Source organism: Parasteatoda tepidariorum, chromosome 7 (assembly GCF_982258835.1).
Source record: "Parasteatoda tepidariorum strain Cologne lab strain chromosome 7, Ptep-v5.0, whole genome shotgun sequence".
Taxonomy (NCBI): Eukaryota; Metazoa; Arthropoda; class Arachnida; order Araneae; family Theridiidae; genus Parasteatoda; species Parasteatoda tepidariorum.
In genome coordinates, this window is record NC_141761.1 from 65,035,279 (window position 1) to 65,054,536 (window position 19,258).

The window sequence follows — 19,258 nt, forward strand, 5'->3', positions numbered from 1 at the left end:
ATATATTATATAAATATAGAACATTTATTATATCAGGTATTATGTTAATATATTATAATAATTAGACAAAATTATTAGATGCTCTGTAGTTTTTTAATAATTACGTGTTTTGCACGAGTTTATATGCACTACTTTTATATTTAAACATACATGTAATGGGCTTTTATACAGGAGATTTTTAATATACTTCCTATTTGTATTTATTTTTAACGTATTGCATTGCAATGTAAACCAATAGATACACGAACGTAAGCAAGTGCAAACCGGTTTCAGCTGAGTAAAAATAATAAAGCTGTATAGTATCACATAATTAAAATTTTATGTAGAATCTTATAGTTTGGCCAGGGTTTGTATGCATGTATATATATGTATAGATATTAGGTAAGTTGATTGTAAGCACATGACATATCTTTTTCTCAAATACTTCCTTTATATGCTATATTTTTTGAGTCGTTATTTCTTTATTAAATTAGGCTTACAAAACGGTCTCATTCTTTAGGTGCTTCCGTCACTATTGTATTGATATATTTTGTTTTGGATAGATTAATACAGTATCAGAAAGGACAAATTTTCACAGATATAACTGTGTGAGTTGAATAAGAAGTTGTATATTTTTGGTATTTTATCTGCATTTCAGTTTTTAATTTATTAATTATTTCAACTTTTTGAAATTTTTTAATTATAACCCTTTTTTAATAATTTTTATTGTTTTCTCACAGCATTACAGCATAAATAGCATTTAGCATAAATAGTATTTGTCATTTTGGTATTGTTGACGATTACTTTTTCAAGTTATGTCTCAAACATTGTCCCCTATGACTAAAAAGTACAAATAATTTCAATTTTATGATAAATTTTTAAAAGTGTCGATATTTTATAACACATCACAATAGTCATATGACTTTAACTAATTTGTATTATTTATGTTGCACTGGTGAAAACAATTTTTTTGCAATAATAGAAAACGAACATAGAAAATTAAACTCAACCTGGCAAAAATATAATCCTAAATAAGACTCTTATATGGAAATACAAAAATGGGCACAACCGGTTCTCTAGATAAGGAAATCGGTTACTTATCTAGAACTACATATAACTGACAACCTTTCATTCAGAGAAAAACATGTCTCATAGAGATTTATGAACTTCTCCAAAAGCTTCACAACTCACTCATCTGCGTTTCATACTGTTTCTAGGCAACCGCACCTACTTTGAATCAAGGCATTTTTGAGCTCATCAATGGTTGTTGGAGCTGGTCTTCGAGCGTCCATTGAGTGTCCAAGGGCGTACCAGACGTGCTGGACGGGATTAAGGTTAAGAGCACATCGTAGGTCACTCCAATCGTTGAATATCCTCCAATCGTGAGTACTCGTAAACTAATTGGACCCTGTGTGGATGAAGGTGATTGTCCATGTCTGGACTTTAAGAAATTATGAAACATGCAGCGTCAATATCAAAAACGTCCTGTGTGAATTTTATTTAAATTTATTTTAGAACAGAGCGAGACTGCCTTTTATTTGGAAAGGTTGAATTTTTATTAAATATATTTCTTATAAGCGCTTAATAAATTTATATGTTTTTAACTCCCCTTTCTATTTTCTAATTGCATCAAATCATATATTTAATTAAATCATTAATGATTCTACTAGGTTAGATCCAGTCCACTAAGTTATTTTCTAACAGTCCATAAAGATGCTTGATCCATATGCAAGGATCCCTTCTGTCTAGATGTCTCAAATAACGGTTTTGAGTAGGCGTTGTTGATCTTTTGCGGCCTTGACCAGGTTGACGAGCCACTGTTTTTGTTTTTGGGAACTGTTTCTACAAAATGAACACCACATTTCTCGAAGCTCCAAAGGCCCTACAGCCGGTAGCTTATGATTGGTTTGCTCAAATCTTCAAGCTATCTGCCATCTTGTGGCATCGTCTAGACGAGGACGACTGGCCATACTAACGATAGGTAAACAAAGAAATTCTAAAACAAAGGAATAACCCAATACGTGATGTCTCAAAACGACCTTATGCTACAAGCTTTGGTGAGCAAATGAGGTACCTCTACATAGATGCGATAAAAACGCTTCTGTCCTAGGAAGTTATAGCCCATTGCGTCGTAGAGGCGTCCACAAAGAGCTTGGCTATCATCTAATATCTTATTTGCGTATGGGCGTTACTTATTTTGTTCATTTTGTTATAAAAATATCCTTCCCCCTTCTAGGTGTTTACATCAGTGTATAATTACAGAGGAATGTTAAACCAATAATTTTGTTACTCAAGATGATTGTTACTCAATAATTTTGTTACTACGAGATGTATCAACAATGTCTATAATATCGATTTCAACAATCCTTTTTACATAATCGCGATATTATCTTTTTGATACAATATGTTACCGATAATGGCCGTGACATTATCATATTCGATCATTATAATGAACGTGATATTGTCCTATTTGATACACATTTGTGCTTTATCGGTGACTGGTGACTTGTGAAAAACATAATTTTGCATTTTCTTCTGTATTGAACCTTTATTTCATGGTCCTTATAGCAGATAAGTATCCATCATTTACTGGGTTAATTTCCTCTTCCTCTTAGAAAAATATTTATTTAGTGATTAACTTGGATATTAATTAAGAAATTCCTTATAAGTAATCAAAGTGTTAAATAATTATAATATTCTTCAGGAATAATTAAATATTTTACGAATATTTGCAATCCAATTTCATATTTAGCAAGAAAATGCAAAACTTATGCAAAATTTAATCTCCCTGAATTCTTGGAAGGAATCGCATCCTGAAGGTATTTTGTAATGCTTTTGGGATTAATGCATTTTTTCTCTATTAAGCAAATAAAACAAAAGAGACAAGGTCGCGTTGTGTTCCTGTAATCCACTTTCCCTATCTGCGCACAAAATATTCTCGAACCTTATGCGGCGCACCTAAGGGGTAGCAAGATAAATCGTCCCCCGGATCAACAAGTGTCGTCTGCAGCATTCCCCGGAAGACGGAAATGGTCCACCCCCTCCTCTATGTGTATCCGTTGCCATGGTTTCAAGTCTTTTTACTATGTAAACACACCGCATAGTTTGCGTATACTCCGTTATTGTTCTTGTTTTTTTCTTCCTCGTTTGTTACAAAGAAAAAGAAAATAAAATTCTACGTTATCTTTCCTACAGAACAAATTTTGCTTTGGGACTTGTTTGCTCGCAAATTGGATTCTACCCGCACCTCAATTTAGAAATACATAAATATATCCAGCATTTACTTCGCATCTTTTCCACATTGTCATTGTAGGTGCCCCCAGAATTTTTTTCAAGGGAATTCAACTGAGAAATCATTCAATTTTTTCAAACAAAAAGAAAAGTTGCATAAGAATTTTTTATAATTCCAAAGAAAGGCTCAGGTATCGATCTCTCTAAAAGAACTTCAATGACCTATATGGAACTGTACTTCATGCCCTTGTAATAACATGTAAAACATGCAGATAACATAAGCTGTAATTGTCTATCAATGGAAATTATTAATTTAATTATTTTAACTCTTAGAATAGGTATAATCCAGAAATTAGTGCCATTCCCTTCTCTTCGATCGAATACCCAACGACTTTAGCACTTGAGAATTGGTAGTTTTCCCTTACAACTACCTTATGGTTTCGAATGTTACTTTGAGTAATTAATTTTAAGGCAAGCATGGAATTCTGTTTTTTTTCTGATTTTCTGTAAAGATTTTAAATTAAGAAAGGAATCAAAATCATTAAACCAAATTTCATACCCTCATATTTTATTGTTTTTGAAATTAAAGTTTAATGAAAAAGTTAAAAAAAATATCATGGAGGGAAAAAATGTTGAAATAAGTCTTATTTCGAGTTCTGAATAAGATAAAAAAATACATTTCCAACTGTTTGAAAATGAATTAAAAACATTATTTTTTAAATAATTAAATGATTTAGACCATTTTACTTTTGCTATAAATTATTATAGAATGAAATTTTAACAAAATAAACTAAAAACAAAGCAAAACGCTCTATTTATTTTCTTATGCTTTAAAAAATAAGTTTTATTTTCAAATCGTACGGGTTAAGTAAAAACAATTAGCTTTTAAATAATTCTACGAAGTAAGCATTTTCATTTTATACTGAAATATATATTTGAAAAGTTATTATTTTAATTGAAAATTTAAGCAAACAGCGACGACAATGAGATGCGCCTGAATTGTCTTTAAGAGCCCCATAACAATTTAGAAAGATGATGCAAGTATAATATTAAGTACAACACGAAATTAGTTAACTGTTTAAATAAGAGTACCGTTTAATTTAGTTATTTACTATTTCGAATTTTTATACATTATGCAGAGATTGAATTTCTATTTTCACAAATTAAATATTACATTTTAAAATAACGTGTGGATGGCTGATTTTTTTGTTATCGTTGTCATCTTCATATCCCTGTATTTTGTAAGCATAACTATGGAAGTGTAAACATTCATTTGCACAGTTAATCCTAACTACAGCTTTAATCTGTTTGTTTAACAATGGAAGACTGTTTATAGTTTCTATCAAAATTTCTATGACAATAATAAGAAATATTAAAGTATTTTATTAAAAAAAAACAAGCATAGAATGGAGGTAAAACAAACATTGTTTAAAAACAGAGAGCTGTAAAAGGATGACTCATTAATAAATCAGAGAAAGCATTATACCGTTAAAATTTCGGAAAGGTTTTTATCATAATATTGTTTAAACACTCAACAACTTTGAAAAAAATCAAGTTGATCTATAAACTCTAATAAAAATTTCACTGCTAGATTACGGTTAGTGACCGACAAAAAGTATTCCAGCCACCAACCTAAATAATAAAGTTATGCCAGTAAAACTATCCTGACCATAAAAATTCCTGTCTGTCTGTAATTTTTTTCTCGTTGTGTATATATCTGCTAACCATAAACTAACGTTATGTGCCCGAACTAAATATAAGAGTTATATTTAGTTCGGATCTTGAAGTTGTTTGATATATTTGTTAAGTCAAGGCGACACATGGAAAATGGTTAAATAGTGCAGAGATGCATTCTTTCGGGGAGTGAGAACGATGCACGTTCGTTGTTCGTGGTCACCATTGTATACAGAGTGGTGTTCTTCTATCCCATGCTTGGATGAACCCACGACCTCTACATCTGTAACCATTGTGTAACCATTATAGAGAAAGGTGTTCAATGTGCCTGAGTACAATGAGTTAGAAATCTTCATGTAATAACCGCATATATAAACGGTCAACTTTATTACTTTTAATGAAGTTCGCCTCACTGGACTTTTTTTTCTAAAAGATGGAAGCTGGCAGTAAAATTTTTATTCAAATGTATCAGAATATAGATTCGTTAGAATCATGCAAATTAATCCGTTGTGAACTTGTTTAAGTGTTACTTTAGTTAAAATTCAAAAGAAATACAGTGCAGCTTAACACAGCAATAAGGAAGCAACAAATTTTTAAAATATTGTCGTTTAAGGATCCGATATTATGGTTTAGCAATGTATATTGTTTCATGAAAAATTCAATACCCAAACATGTACTTATTTTCTCTTTTAACTGTTATAGAGAAACAAAAAAACGCCTCGTGTGTCAAGCATTATTACACCAAGCTTTAAAAAGAAAGTTTAAAAACAAAATAAAAAGGAAACGAATAATATTTTCTCAATTATTATTGACACATGAAAGTGATAAAATAGCACTTAAGAGAATAAGGCTTATCAAAAGTGCGAAATTTGCGTAGCATGTTCTATTTCCAATTAAAAAGAGTGTAGATTTTGATTCCAACTTAGCTAATAAGGTTTTTTCCAATATTATTTATTATCAAACGGATTCTTAGTTTTTACAGGAATTGTTCTAATTATAAAGAGTTTCCAATTATAAAGACTGATTGGTAAATTAAAAGCAGATTTAATTAATCACCAGATTTCATTAATAACCATTTTCCTTATTCATTCCTTCAATTTCATTTTAATAAAATTTTTAAACCCTGAAGAAGCTAATTTATTTTTTCTGATTATGAGATTAGCTTAATGAGATTAGCTGATTTAATTTTAAGGTAGAAAATAATTGTGATAAGACATTTCTAAAGACACTGGATGAAATATTTTAGATGTATGATATTTTTTACTGGATCGATTAATTTATCAAGCAAACTTCTAAATTGTAGATTTTATATAAAAATTTTAATTGCCCGGTGTAATAAACATTTTTTTAAAGTACAAATGGGACTCTGACCTATAAACGAACATTCTCTATGAATGCTGGTAATAAGTGTAAACTTTACTGCTATGAGAGAAGACATGAATGAAAAATAAAGTCTACAAACGTCTTTCTATCCATATATGTGAGCTCTGACTATAAACGGTCCACCTATAATAGAAGGAAAACCAATAAAAAAGGTTTATTCTTAGTTTACGTTTGTGTGTTAAGTTCTACAAGTATTTTCTATTTGAATGTTTCTTTAATAATTTTAAAATTTAAATACTTCCTTACTTTTTATTAATTTCTTTACCTAGTATGGATTCTGTTGCTTAAATTTTCCAATTATTATTTTGATTATTAAAGTGTTTTTTTCATAGATAATAGCACTGAAATGTAATTTGCTTTATATATTTTTTATCAATTAATTTATACGATGTAAACTAAAAGCACATTCCTTAGATAATTTCTTTTTTTAAAGTTTTTTGTTAGTTGTTAGAATAGTATATATAATAGTATATATATTTTGTTTTCTGCGTTTCTTCATCTTATTGAACTCATTTCTTTTAAAAAAATTTTAGAGGCATAGACACATTATAAAAAGTAAATTTTACTTCTCTTATAAATAACACATTAAAACCCATCCATTAAATCTTTGAAAAATTCACAATAAATAGAATGGAGGAACTGAAAACTGCAGTTTGAAAGTGTCAAATACTTCAATTAACTGACCCGTAATTAGGTAATTAAGTTTTGTCAAGCAGCAGTCTTTTGAATCATTTCTTTCGAAATCTTAAACGTCTAAAAACTCTACTTTGTTTGCGCTGCAGACTTAAACTCATTATAATACCCTCTAACTTTAGTTTTGCGGAAGATGTCATTACTTTTATGCTTTGTTTAACACCATAATGTGTCAGATACTTATTTTCTTTTATGGTCTCTGGAAGTTGTTTTAAAATTTTAATTCAATCTGGTAATTTGAGAAAGAATACTAAATCCATGAATTAATGGTTATTTTAATTTAAAATAAATATGTAATAAAAGAGCAAAAAGTAATTTTTCATTAACTAAATTTGTTCATCAGTATCAAGTCTGTTAAATTAATAATAATTAAAGTAATAACGTTACACTATTATTGCTATTTTTCGAGTAAATAATGGTAAGGGGAAATCACTGTCCATTTTTTTAAACTGCATTAAAAGTGTTAAATAAAGTAAAATATCAACATATAATGTAATTCAAAAAGAAAGACAACTGTTTAAATTTAGCTAGTATTAATGCTTTTATTCTGGTTATCACTACAGTTAACTTCAATAATAATTCGTCAAAGTTCAAAACAATATTTTTTATACTTAGATATCTTTTTATAAGCACTATGATGTAAATTTTGTTTTAATTAGTTTTTATAAAATTTTTATTTATTACCTCGGCATGTAGGACAAGGAACTTCAAAACAAGAAACTTCAGACTGCTACAAAAATCAATAATAAGTCATGTGGAGTCTCTGATTTAAGAGATGAAAGACATGCGTAAAAATAAATTCAGCTGAATAATTTTTGTTTCACAAAAAATTTGTTAAAAAAAATTTATGTTTTGTATTTTTCGAAAAAGATGTTTGTTCGCAGGAGGAGTGTTGTAGATGTGCGAACAGCCATATTTTTCTTTTTTCTCAAGTAAGTTGTGCATGTTACGTCATGTAGGCTACGATTTCCCGATCCATATAAATGAATGAATATTTATTTATGAAAATATATTTTGATAATAGGTTTCAAATAGTTTAAAGTAATTAAAATATTATTTTTTTTAGGTTGTTGAGTTCGAATGCATGAAAATTTCTATGATAAAAAGGTTGAAATAGTTTGTTTTTTAAAGATATTATGTAGATAAATTTTAAATTCTTTAAATGTTTTCGATAAACCTCAATTTAAACTTTTATTTAAAGTATTTATTACTTAGTTTTGTGTTATAAATAACACTGGGGAACAAATATTTAGTTGAATTTATGCTAGCACTTGATCTTTTCGGATTAGGGGGTGGAAATTTCAAATCTGAAATTAGTTTTACTTCTAAAGATACGTCCCACAGTGGACTGATCGTTAAGACACGGTTCCCAGTAGATCACCGAAGTCAAGCATCACTGGCTGCGATCAGTCTGCGTAGGGACCGAGAGTGTGTGGTATTGGTCCTCGTTACACTGTGCTACCGCAAAGTGCTCAACTTCACGTGCAGGTCGTTGAGCTACCGAAGCGGGGGTGCTATCCCCTCTGCAGAGGACCAAAATTGTGATGGCATGCCTTCGGATCATCCTCAGGGATGTTTCCCAGACCTTCGCCAATAGCCCATTGTGCAGCTCTAGTGCGACGTAAATGAACTACTACAACAACTTCTAAAGATACAGATTTGTATTAAAAAATATATTAGCCTATTTTTGTTGAAATGTACAAGTTTAAAAACGTTATGCGTAACAGGGTGTTATGTTATTGTTGCGACAAACTTCTAGTGGAGTTAGCGAACATTATCAAGATCAAAAATGAGTAGGAACCCATACTACGCTGTAAGCGGCTAGGGGCGCTTCCCTATTATGAACCTTTTAGAAGTACTCAAGGAAACAGTTCACAATAAAGAAGCATTCTTAGTGGAGCATCATGACATTTCCGACCATGGGTTTAAATGCGCTTTAAATCCTGATGATGTACCTAAACTTCCCTAGAAGTTTGTTGCAACATTTAATCGAACCCCTTCTATAACGTTTTTAAACTTGTAAATTTTGACGAAAAATAAGACAAATATGTCATTTTAAAAAAATATATTGCTTGGAAAGAGAATCTAATTGCAAATTTTTAATCAGTGGTTGAAAATTATCTAAGATCTGTTATAACATCTCCTGCAGCAGAAAAAAGTGTTCCCCAATGTAATTAATTGTTCATTGGAATATTTTCATAAAGTAATGATTTATCTTAGAGTTTAAAGTAAGAAACAACCTTAATAAGTAATACTGAATTTGTATTATAGCTTCCCACTGTTTTATTATCGAAATGTTAGGCATGTGATTTTTATTGCCTGCGCAACATGATTTTAAATATTAATGGCGCAAGATATGAATAAACCGTAGAAAAATGAGGAGCAGAAGTTTCAGAAAAGATTCTTCTATTAATAGAATTTCTAAGTAAAATTTCTCTCGAATTCCAAGAGATTGTAATAAAAGCTTTTTCCGTTGAGAGTATCTTGAATGCAATCTTTTAAAAAGAAATGCAAGGAGCTGGATGAATTCTGGAAATTTTATTTGACGTGTTTGTTTACTCATCCTGAAACCGAAAGAAATATTTGGTTAACTTATTTTGTTCATTCGATACATAGAATATGAAACTGGATACGTATCTCTGCTTAGGGAATGGTTTTAAAATTAAAAATAAGCACGACAAAATTTGATTTAAGTTCACGAATCCTACTTTCAATAAGGTTCTTTCTCTGCTCGATATTAATTCGTTCACGATTTCGATTGAATATACTTCAGAGAATCGAAATTTTTACCCGAATATTATTTTTTTTTTTAAATATTGTTTCTATTAGCTGCCTTTAATATTTGTCATTAGGATTTGGAAAAAATGTTCTTTGAATTGATTTGAATTTTTCAAGAAATGTTGCTTGAATTATGATTTGGAGGAAATGTTCTTTGATTCTGGTGAAGTGTTTATTCTTAAATTATACAATTTACGGTTTATTTAAAATATTTATTTTAAGTTATAACTTCAACTTACTGTATTGAATATTGTTTTATTTCCATTTAACATTGCCTTGCTCTGAACTCCTTATTATTTATAAACTTTTATTTATCAAAAATGGAAAAAATATTGTTTTCCTATTAGTAAGTACTAAAAGTCTGTGACTGAAATGATCGAGGGACCCATAATAAATTATAAATGGAAAATGTTTTTGATCAACCTATACCAAAAAATGCAGCAATAAATTTGTAAACTGTAACAATTATCTTGGTTATTATATGCAATTGTCATACATAATTTCTTAAACCTCGATAAAACATTTAAGAAGATCGAGACAGTTTCATGAAAAAAAACTATTTTTTTTGTTTTACGTCTTTTGTTATCACTTTAAAAATATTCAATAAAACTAAACAAAATTTTTGTAGCATTTTATGATTAATTACAAAATTATTGCTTTAAAATTTGAGAAAAATTTGCTTGAAACTGCTCAAGATATGAGTAATTAAAGTAGTTATTTTATATTGCGCATGAGCTGGAAATATTTAAAAAACACTTTTTTGTTTATTTTGTAGTGCAATTGGCAACTAACAAAAAAAATTCGATTTGAATATCCTGAAAATTAAAGAAGTCTCAAGCAATTTTTGAAGTATTTTTCGAAGTACTTTCGAAGCAGTTTTTGTAAAAGAAAGCTCAATATGATGAGGGATTTTCTACAAATTTCATTTTATACTAATAAACAGGATTTATTAAACATAACATCGGCATTGGGTTGGGGATTATCACCCATAAAAGTATCTTTTCTTTCTTTATACAATCATATTTCTGTTTCTGAACGTTTATTGTAATGTATAATTATTTGTTATTTAATTTTATCTTATAATACAAAATAGCATTTAGAGAAAATCTTTTAGTATTTTGAATTTCTTTTAACAAAAACTACATAGAAAACTTTTTGATTTTTTTTGCATTTTTAAGATACTCAGATCGGAATTTTTTAATTAGTTGCCAAGTACGATTTACTACAAAATTACGAAGAAAAATAATGTTCAATTTTTTCCCCACAAGCGCAGCATAAAAGAGCTATACTTCAATTACTTATATACTGCACAGTTTTCAACAATTATTTTTAAAATTTTAACGAAAATAATTTTTTATTGATTTTAAATTGCTCCAAAAATTTTGCTTCATTTTATTGAATATTTCTAAAGTTATTGTAAAAAAAGTTAGACAAAAATATTAGTTTTTTTATTAAAAATCCCGATATCTTCATAAATATTTAATACAGGTTTAAGAAATTTCGTCCGTTTTTGCATTAGTAACTAAATAATTGTTAAAATTTACAAATTTATTGCTAAATTTTTTGTCATAGAGTGATCAGAAACATTCTTTTCCGTTTGTAATTTATTGTTGGTACCTCAAACTTTTGAAAGCTTTAAACTTCATTGATAAATACGAGAAATATATGAGAATATAAGTTAAAAATGAAAATAAAATGTAAAGGAAAGATTTAAAAGCTATAAAAAGAAGACAAAATTTATTGAAAAAATAATAATTTAAAAATTAATTAAAATGTAATTAAAATATAACAATGGAAAGATGTTATCACGTAAAATCCATGAAAACAATACACACTCAGTAATAAACTATTTATGAGAAAATCCATCTTGAAAATTGAGTGAAGTTAGCATCTATGAAATTTTTATTCATATTTTCACATTATATAATTTAAAATAGTAATAAAATAAATAACAATTTTAATTTTGTATCTTAAAGTTTGAATTTCAGTACTAAAACCACGTGAGAAAAAAAAATTAATTTCATAGCTATGTAAAAGTTTTTATCAAATATTTCGTAGTAAATACAAATGATTTGCTTAATTGATAATTGATGATGATTGATTGATAATTTTGAAAAATGAAACTAATGTTTATGAAACTAATGTCACTTAATGTCACTGTTTTCCTTTTTAATAAACATAGCAGTTCAATAAAAAATGATAGAGGAACAACGAGTAGAAATTTAGAAATATATTTTTCTACACAATATATGCGTATCAAAGCTCTATTCCACTATTCCCTATGTTATAGAGCGTGCAATATTGAAGGAATTATAAGCACATTATTGTATATATCAAGTAGAGCTTTATTATCTTAGCTACCACTTAATCTTTGAATATTAATAAACACATATTTACTGATAAAATTCAAAAAATTATATCATGGTATTCACACAAGATGTAAGTTTGTTTTTATCATTTTCAGTGATAAAAGCTATGTTTAATAAAAGAATTCAATTGAATTGAATTCACTCTGGTCGGATACGTGGGCAGCCGTGTTAATTTTAATTTCTATCTTAACAAGCATTTTTCAACGAAATAAAAAAAAATTATTTTTCTTTTTTTAATTCGTATAAGTTAAATGAAAAGAGAAAGATTAATTTTAGGAATAAAAGTTTTCGTTAAAATGAAAAAATAGCTCGCTCCTTGAAGTCAAACAGTTGGGAAAAAAAGTAGTGAAATGCCCTTTTATAATAGTTTATATTTCGAGAAAGGATTTGTTATATACAGTCAGCTAAAAAAAAAAAAAAAAAACGAATCCCTTTCATTAACTTTTGAAGGGTTGGTTAGATTTTCACTCTGTAAAATGTTATGGCAATGTCTAAAGGGAATCTCTTATATGTTCAACAGTTAACTGACTGTTGCACTGAAAAATTTTCAATTTTTGCTGAAAAAACACACTTTTCTCTGAATAAACGTATAAATTTTTTATTCCATTCGAATTAGCGTGGAAAAATAACTCCATGAAACAAATTTCAGAAAAATTTGTCATTTAGGGTGGTCTACGCAAATGAACATCTGGCATAAAAGCCAATTCTGGTATTGGTTAAGAAGATTTACGTAAAACAATGTACACGATAATCGTGCTGCCTTTATATGTTACATTGCGCTAACCCACTAATTTGAACAATGGAGTATGTTTGATCCTCAATTTGTGAAATAAATAAGAAGTAGTGTAATATTTTCAAATTTTATTCATTTCGTTTACTTAGCCATTTACACGCAGAAGTAAAGCTTACCCCACATTAATGAAATAAATAAAAAGTATAGCGAACTTTTCTAATTTAATCATTTTGCTAACTTGTCAATATTACTTATCACACCAATTGCTTGTCAATATTACATTAAGAAAATAAAACCAGTAGCACCACTATTTCCTGATAATTTTTTTTATCTTTTCAAAACAAAATGTTAGAAATAATACTATAGACATGTATTTTAAAGCTTCCAATTTGAACCTGAGATGATTTGGTTATACATTTTTAATAAATTCGTAGATAGCATAATGAATATGTACTTAATATACTATCATTTTTTTATCTTTCAACATTATAGCAAAAAAAAAAAATACGGGTTTTAATGACAATTTATTACGTACTGAAAGTGCAATTTTCAGATTTTGATTCACCTTTTATTTTCCTGACTTTCATTAGAGGCGAAAATTTAAAATAAAAGCAAAATAGTGGTACTAAACTAAAGTGACCACATTTTCTTTGAGATAAAGCGAGACAAATAGGGTGAAATGAGAATTACAATTTAGTTACATATATTCTATTGTATACATTCATATACTTGTACAAAAATGTATTTATTATTAATTATTGGTAACTTTAAAAATATTTGCAAAAAGTAATAATTTGAACATCATGATTTTTAATCAATTAAATTTTTTATTTAAAAAAAATTATGATTTTCTTTCACGGTCATATTTTTGATCTGAGTGAATACTTAGCAATAGATTCGGATCATTTATAAAAATGTCGTGAAATATTTCACATGAATTGGTCAAATTATATTTTACACTTAAAATAGATTTTTAAAGTTTTATTGTTCAACTGCGTTTTTTCAGTTGTCCATATTTTATTGATACTAGAAAAAACTTGTTCTGTTGCTACATTTGCTCCTGGAAGGGAGAGCGCGAATTCTACAATTTTCAAAATATTTTGATAAGGAATATTATTTATTCTGTTTAAAATGAAGGAATAACTCCGTCCATTTTTTGTCTGTTTTCACATTTGCAGATAACCAACATTCAATTTTTTCATCTGTAACATTTCATATGTTCAAATTATTCTTTTTTAAAATAGTACTTACTGAATCAAAAATTATTTGTGAAGTTTCACTCAGCAATGAAACAAAATCTAATATTCTATATTTAATTCCTGTTTCTGGATCAAAAAATCTAACAATTGTGGGAAATAATTTTAAATCTTTGTGGTTGGAAGCATCAGAATTCATGGATATAAATGCGCATTTTTCTTTTCTGCAATTGTGAAAACGAATATGGTGAAAAAATATTACAAATAATTGCTTCGGTTTTTGTCCTTGCACATGCATATTTTTTGTCGTGTAATGTTTTGATCATCCGTGACGTAGAACCCATTGATCTGAAACTTTGATTTTCAGATAAGGTTTATGGTGTGGAAAGCAAATAGCCCTTCCGCTAATGCTAGCTGTTTTTCTGTGTTGCCAAAGCTAGCAGTGCGAAAAAACTGTTCCATTTTAGACGAGGAGGCGGCATTATTCAAAACTCTTTTGTGCCTTTTTGTCGCTAGATGTTTAGTAATATCGTTTTTTCCACCATGTGAGACCAAAAATTCAGCATTGCATTTATCACACCGTACCATATAGTCTATTTTGGTTTTTTTAATAAATGGAAATTCTCTGCTTAGCTCTTCATTAAATTTGGATTCTCTCTTTTTACTCATCTTTTATTCTGTGGGTAAATACTAAAAATAAATAAAAAATTTACTATACAAAGGCTAAAAAAGAGTATTAAACTTTACCTTATTGATCGTAACGTTGTGGCGACTATTGCTCTACCACTATCTTCGTCAATCAAATAATGAGTCAAACCGAACGTCAAATTGAAAACAACAAACTGCACTGTCTGCACTTATCTCAATTAAGCCGAGACGTAAAGACAATGATCGAACACCACCAAGAAAATCTAACTCGGTACATCGCCTAATTTAGTTTACTCTGCGTGCATTTTATGTTTTTTTCTTTAATGTATTTTTTATTTCTTTATATTCACCATAATACTTGATAAATAATAGGTAATATATTTTTACAGTCCATTAAAAATAAGAAATGCAGATATTTTCTGAAAAGCGGGACATTTTTAAAAATCGGCGGGACGCGGGACAGTCCACCAAAAAGCGGGACTGTCTCCGCCAAAATCGAGACGTGTGGTCACTTTATACTAAACACATTGTTCACATTAATTTTGATTTAGCAAATCATTTGATTTCACCACAATATATATATATATATATATATATATATATATATATATATATATATATATATATATATAATTTTTTTTCTTTTTTTTTTTTTTTCTAAACCGGGCTTCCACCGATCATATCCTGAACTGTCTTGGTCTTCTCTGGGAAGACATTTACTCTACTCCTCTCTTGGTCTTCAATTTTATTCAGGTTAACGGTTTCATAGATCTGATCTGACTTCGTCAGGCTAGAAGAGGATTAGCAACAACATCATATTTTTTTAATAACATTATTTATATAAATGTGAAATTATGTTGATGTTCTTTCTTTTCAATTTTAAGTGGTTTCTATTGTTCACACATTTTAAACGTTAACGTATAATTTATTTAAAAATAGGTAAGTTTTCCACCTGATTTCAGTATTGAAATTTGGATTCTCGTGTATGAAAAACAATCGTAATACATGTTTTTAATTATTTTATATAATATAATTGAATAAAAAATATCATAGATGCTCATTTTTTACGAGATATTTTTTTTTCTAAATTGTTTATGTGTGTTTCAGTTTGTATGGGTGCCTTTTTTATATTTATCTTTATATATCATCATAACTAATCATCACTTTGTTATTGTAAATTTCTACATTCCGCAATTTAAACATTTCACAACCTTCTCAAAATATACTAGTTCTAAATTTAGAACATTAATAATACATAATATGATAAATAATAGGCTGTTCTTTTAAATGGTCTAAGTTTCCAGAATTACTTTCTAGTGAAATTGCTAGATTCACAAATATACTTTAATTAACATTATGATGTCTAAAAACACATCCAATCCAAACTTTTTTAAATTTTTCCTTTACAGCTGTTCATTTACAGCGCAGACGTAATTTATTTGCTGAACTCCGATTTACACAGTCTAATCTCATATTATGGCAATCTTGTGAATTAGTTACAAAATTGTATTTTAAGTTCACTTAAAAAATTCATCAAAGCTTAAGAGGAACATAGTGTCAGTTTTCAAATCAACAGGGAAGCGTATCTTTATTATGTAATTAGTAATAAATTTGTATTGAGTGTGAATTAGTAATAAAATTGTATTTTAAGTTCACTTAAAAAATTCATCAAGGTTTTTGAGAAACACAGTGACAGTTTTCAAATCAATAGGAAAGCGTATCCTTATTGTGCATTCCCAACTTATTGTATATCGGTTGATTAATTTTTTAAAGTGAAGTTTGCTGAACTCCGATTAACTCAGTCTAATCTGAAATCATACCTTGCTTGTGAATTTGTAATGGTATTGTATTTTAAGTTCATTTAAAAAATTCATCAAGACTTTAGAGGAACACAGTGACAGTTTTCAAATCAGTAGGAAAGCATATCGTTAATATGTGTTCCCAACCTTTTGTATATAGGCTGATTAATTTTTTTTTGAGTGAAGAAGAATTATAAGGCGATTTATTTGTAATCTACGTTAATAACCAAGACGCCTAAAGTGGACAAATTTCCAGAAACTTAAAGAACACTTTCAGCACACTTTAAAAAATATGTTTGTTAAAAATCTTGATAAATAGTCATTATATTAACCCCCATAATATATTATGTTAATGGTTCTGTATGATAAGTTTCGGTCATGTCTTTTATCGAAACACTAGACAACTAAAGGTGTTGAACATTTGCAGCTCTGACATCATTTAGAATTTAGATCTTTATTTGCTGAACTCCGATTTACTCAGTCAAATCTTATATTATGGCGTGGTTGTGAATTTGTAATAATATTGCTTTAATTAATTTTTTAAGTTCGCTCAAAAAATTCATCAAATCTAAAGAGGAACATCATGTCGGTTTTTAAACCAATGGGAAAGCGTTTCCTTATTATGTGTTCCCAATTTATTGTATATCGTATTTAATGCCAGTGTTAACTCAAATTTTATTTTCGGTTACCTTCAAATTTCTTTTAAAGTATATCAGCATTTTTTTCTACTAACTAACAATTCATTTGAAATTGGTTAATACGAATTGGGACTGCATATGACTTGTAACAGGCTGTAGTGCCTTGAAAAAAGAAGTTGGGGAAGTCGGAGCAGAATAGGATAGCTATCTAAATGTATGTTTTATTATAAATATGCAGTTAAAAGAAATGCAAATGTTTCTAAGAATACACTATGCTTTTATGTTCTTATAGATACCAAAGTATTTTAAGGAAACAAATTATTTTTTTTACTGAAAAAAGTTAGATCAAGTTGTCCATTTTGCCCCCAAGTGGTAGAAAGGGTGGCGAGAGAAAAGTTAATTAAAAAGAGCATATAAAACTAAGAAATTGCTAAGCAGAAATCTTCAAAATATATTTAAAAAAAATTAAATTTCGTATTATTTTCTATTAAAGAATCATTAAATAATGAATTTTAACTATGTACAGGAAGGCATGGGCCAACATTATTCAGTGAGCTAGATCTCACATCAAGCTGTATTGTCATTAGAAAAAGAAATGTTCTAATGAAAATATTTTTATAACGATACTTATATATTAGAATAAAAACTAAAAATATTCAGCTCTTCCGCACGTACTTTCGAAAATGAAAACAATTGGCATTGTTTTTAAAATTTAGAAATGAAACAAGTTTTAAAAATTATTACCTTAGCTACCTTCGAAAATTGCTTACGATTTCTACATTAAACTGCTCCTGACTATAAATATTTTTTCCCCCTCAAATATAATTTTTTTTAAAAATGTATTTATCCTATATTTTATGTTTTTCCTCCCTGCTACTGAGTGCTTATAGGCAAATTCATTGAAATATATGTTTTTAACTATCATTTGTAAAAGATTCTTAGATAGTTTTATTCATTTCCTTTCACAAATTGGTAATAAGCACGATTATTCTTAATTTTAAGTAAATAACATTTTTCTTAACAATTTGTATTTTATAATCAAATTTAATTTACGTTGATCATAGTATGAAAATAGGACTAAAGATGGCAGCACAAGATAAGAAAAGTTAAATGTACTTTAACATTCAAAAATGCCTACCAGTTGCGTAGTGGTGAGGGAGCTGATTTCATATCAGAGAGGTCCTCGGTTCGAATCCCGGATAAGGCATGGATGTTCTGTCATTCTCGCTTCTAAAGTCGTAACTGTAGGAGCAACGTTGACCCACCTAATATGGTGCCCCTGAAAGACTGACCAACAAAGCTGCCCTACTGATACCTGGATGACGAATGTCAATCGCTGGGCATTGAAGAAAAAGAAATTTAAATTTAAACATGCATTGCTTGAGTTCCAAAAAACACACATTTTGATGTTTACAATCAAATGAATAATTTAATCTTTTAAGGAGTAAAAATAAAAACAAAAATTAAATTTTAAGAATTCAAATTCAAAGCAACACGTGAAAAATATTTAAATGTGAATTTGGGACTGAGAATGCATAATTTAAAAACAGAACTAGATTTTATAAATGCTATAAACATGTATGCTAGCTCAGTTTCTGTCCTATATTTTAATAATACATTTTGATTATGTATGAGGAGGATTTTTATCTTAAAAACGCAATGTGTTCTTTTAAATTTTTCATGCATTTATATAGTAGATTGTCTTATACTGATTTTTTTTAAAATTTTATTTGATCGGAAAGAAATAATTATAAAATAAAGCAAAACCATTACTCTAACAATCTTTCCGCATTGAAAAATTTCAATGATATAAGATAAGATTATTTTTGATGTTATACAAACTAGGTTAGAAATTTAAAGTCTTAAAATGATTGACTGTTGCTCTCTTCTTTCCTAAAATATTTGAGTGTTACTTTAGGAAAGCGTATTTCCAAAAAAATAAATAAAATAAAAAAATGAACGAAAAAAAATCTTGAAAAAAAAATCATTATTCACTACGACAAATTTTACCTCCGTAGCTGTAATTTAGCTGGTTGTAAATCGCCCTGATTGATTTTTTTATTAAAGTCAAATGGTTGACAATTCTAATCGAATCTTAATTTATAATTTTTTTTTCAAATCGTTTTCCTTGTACATC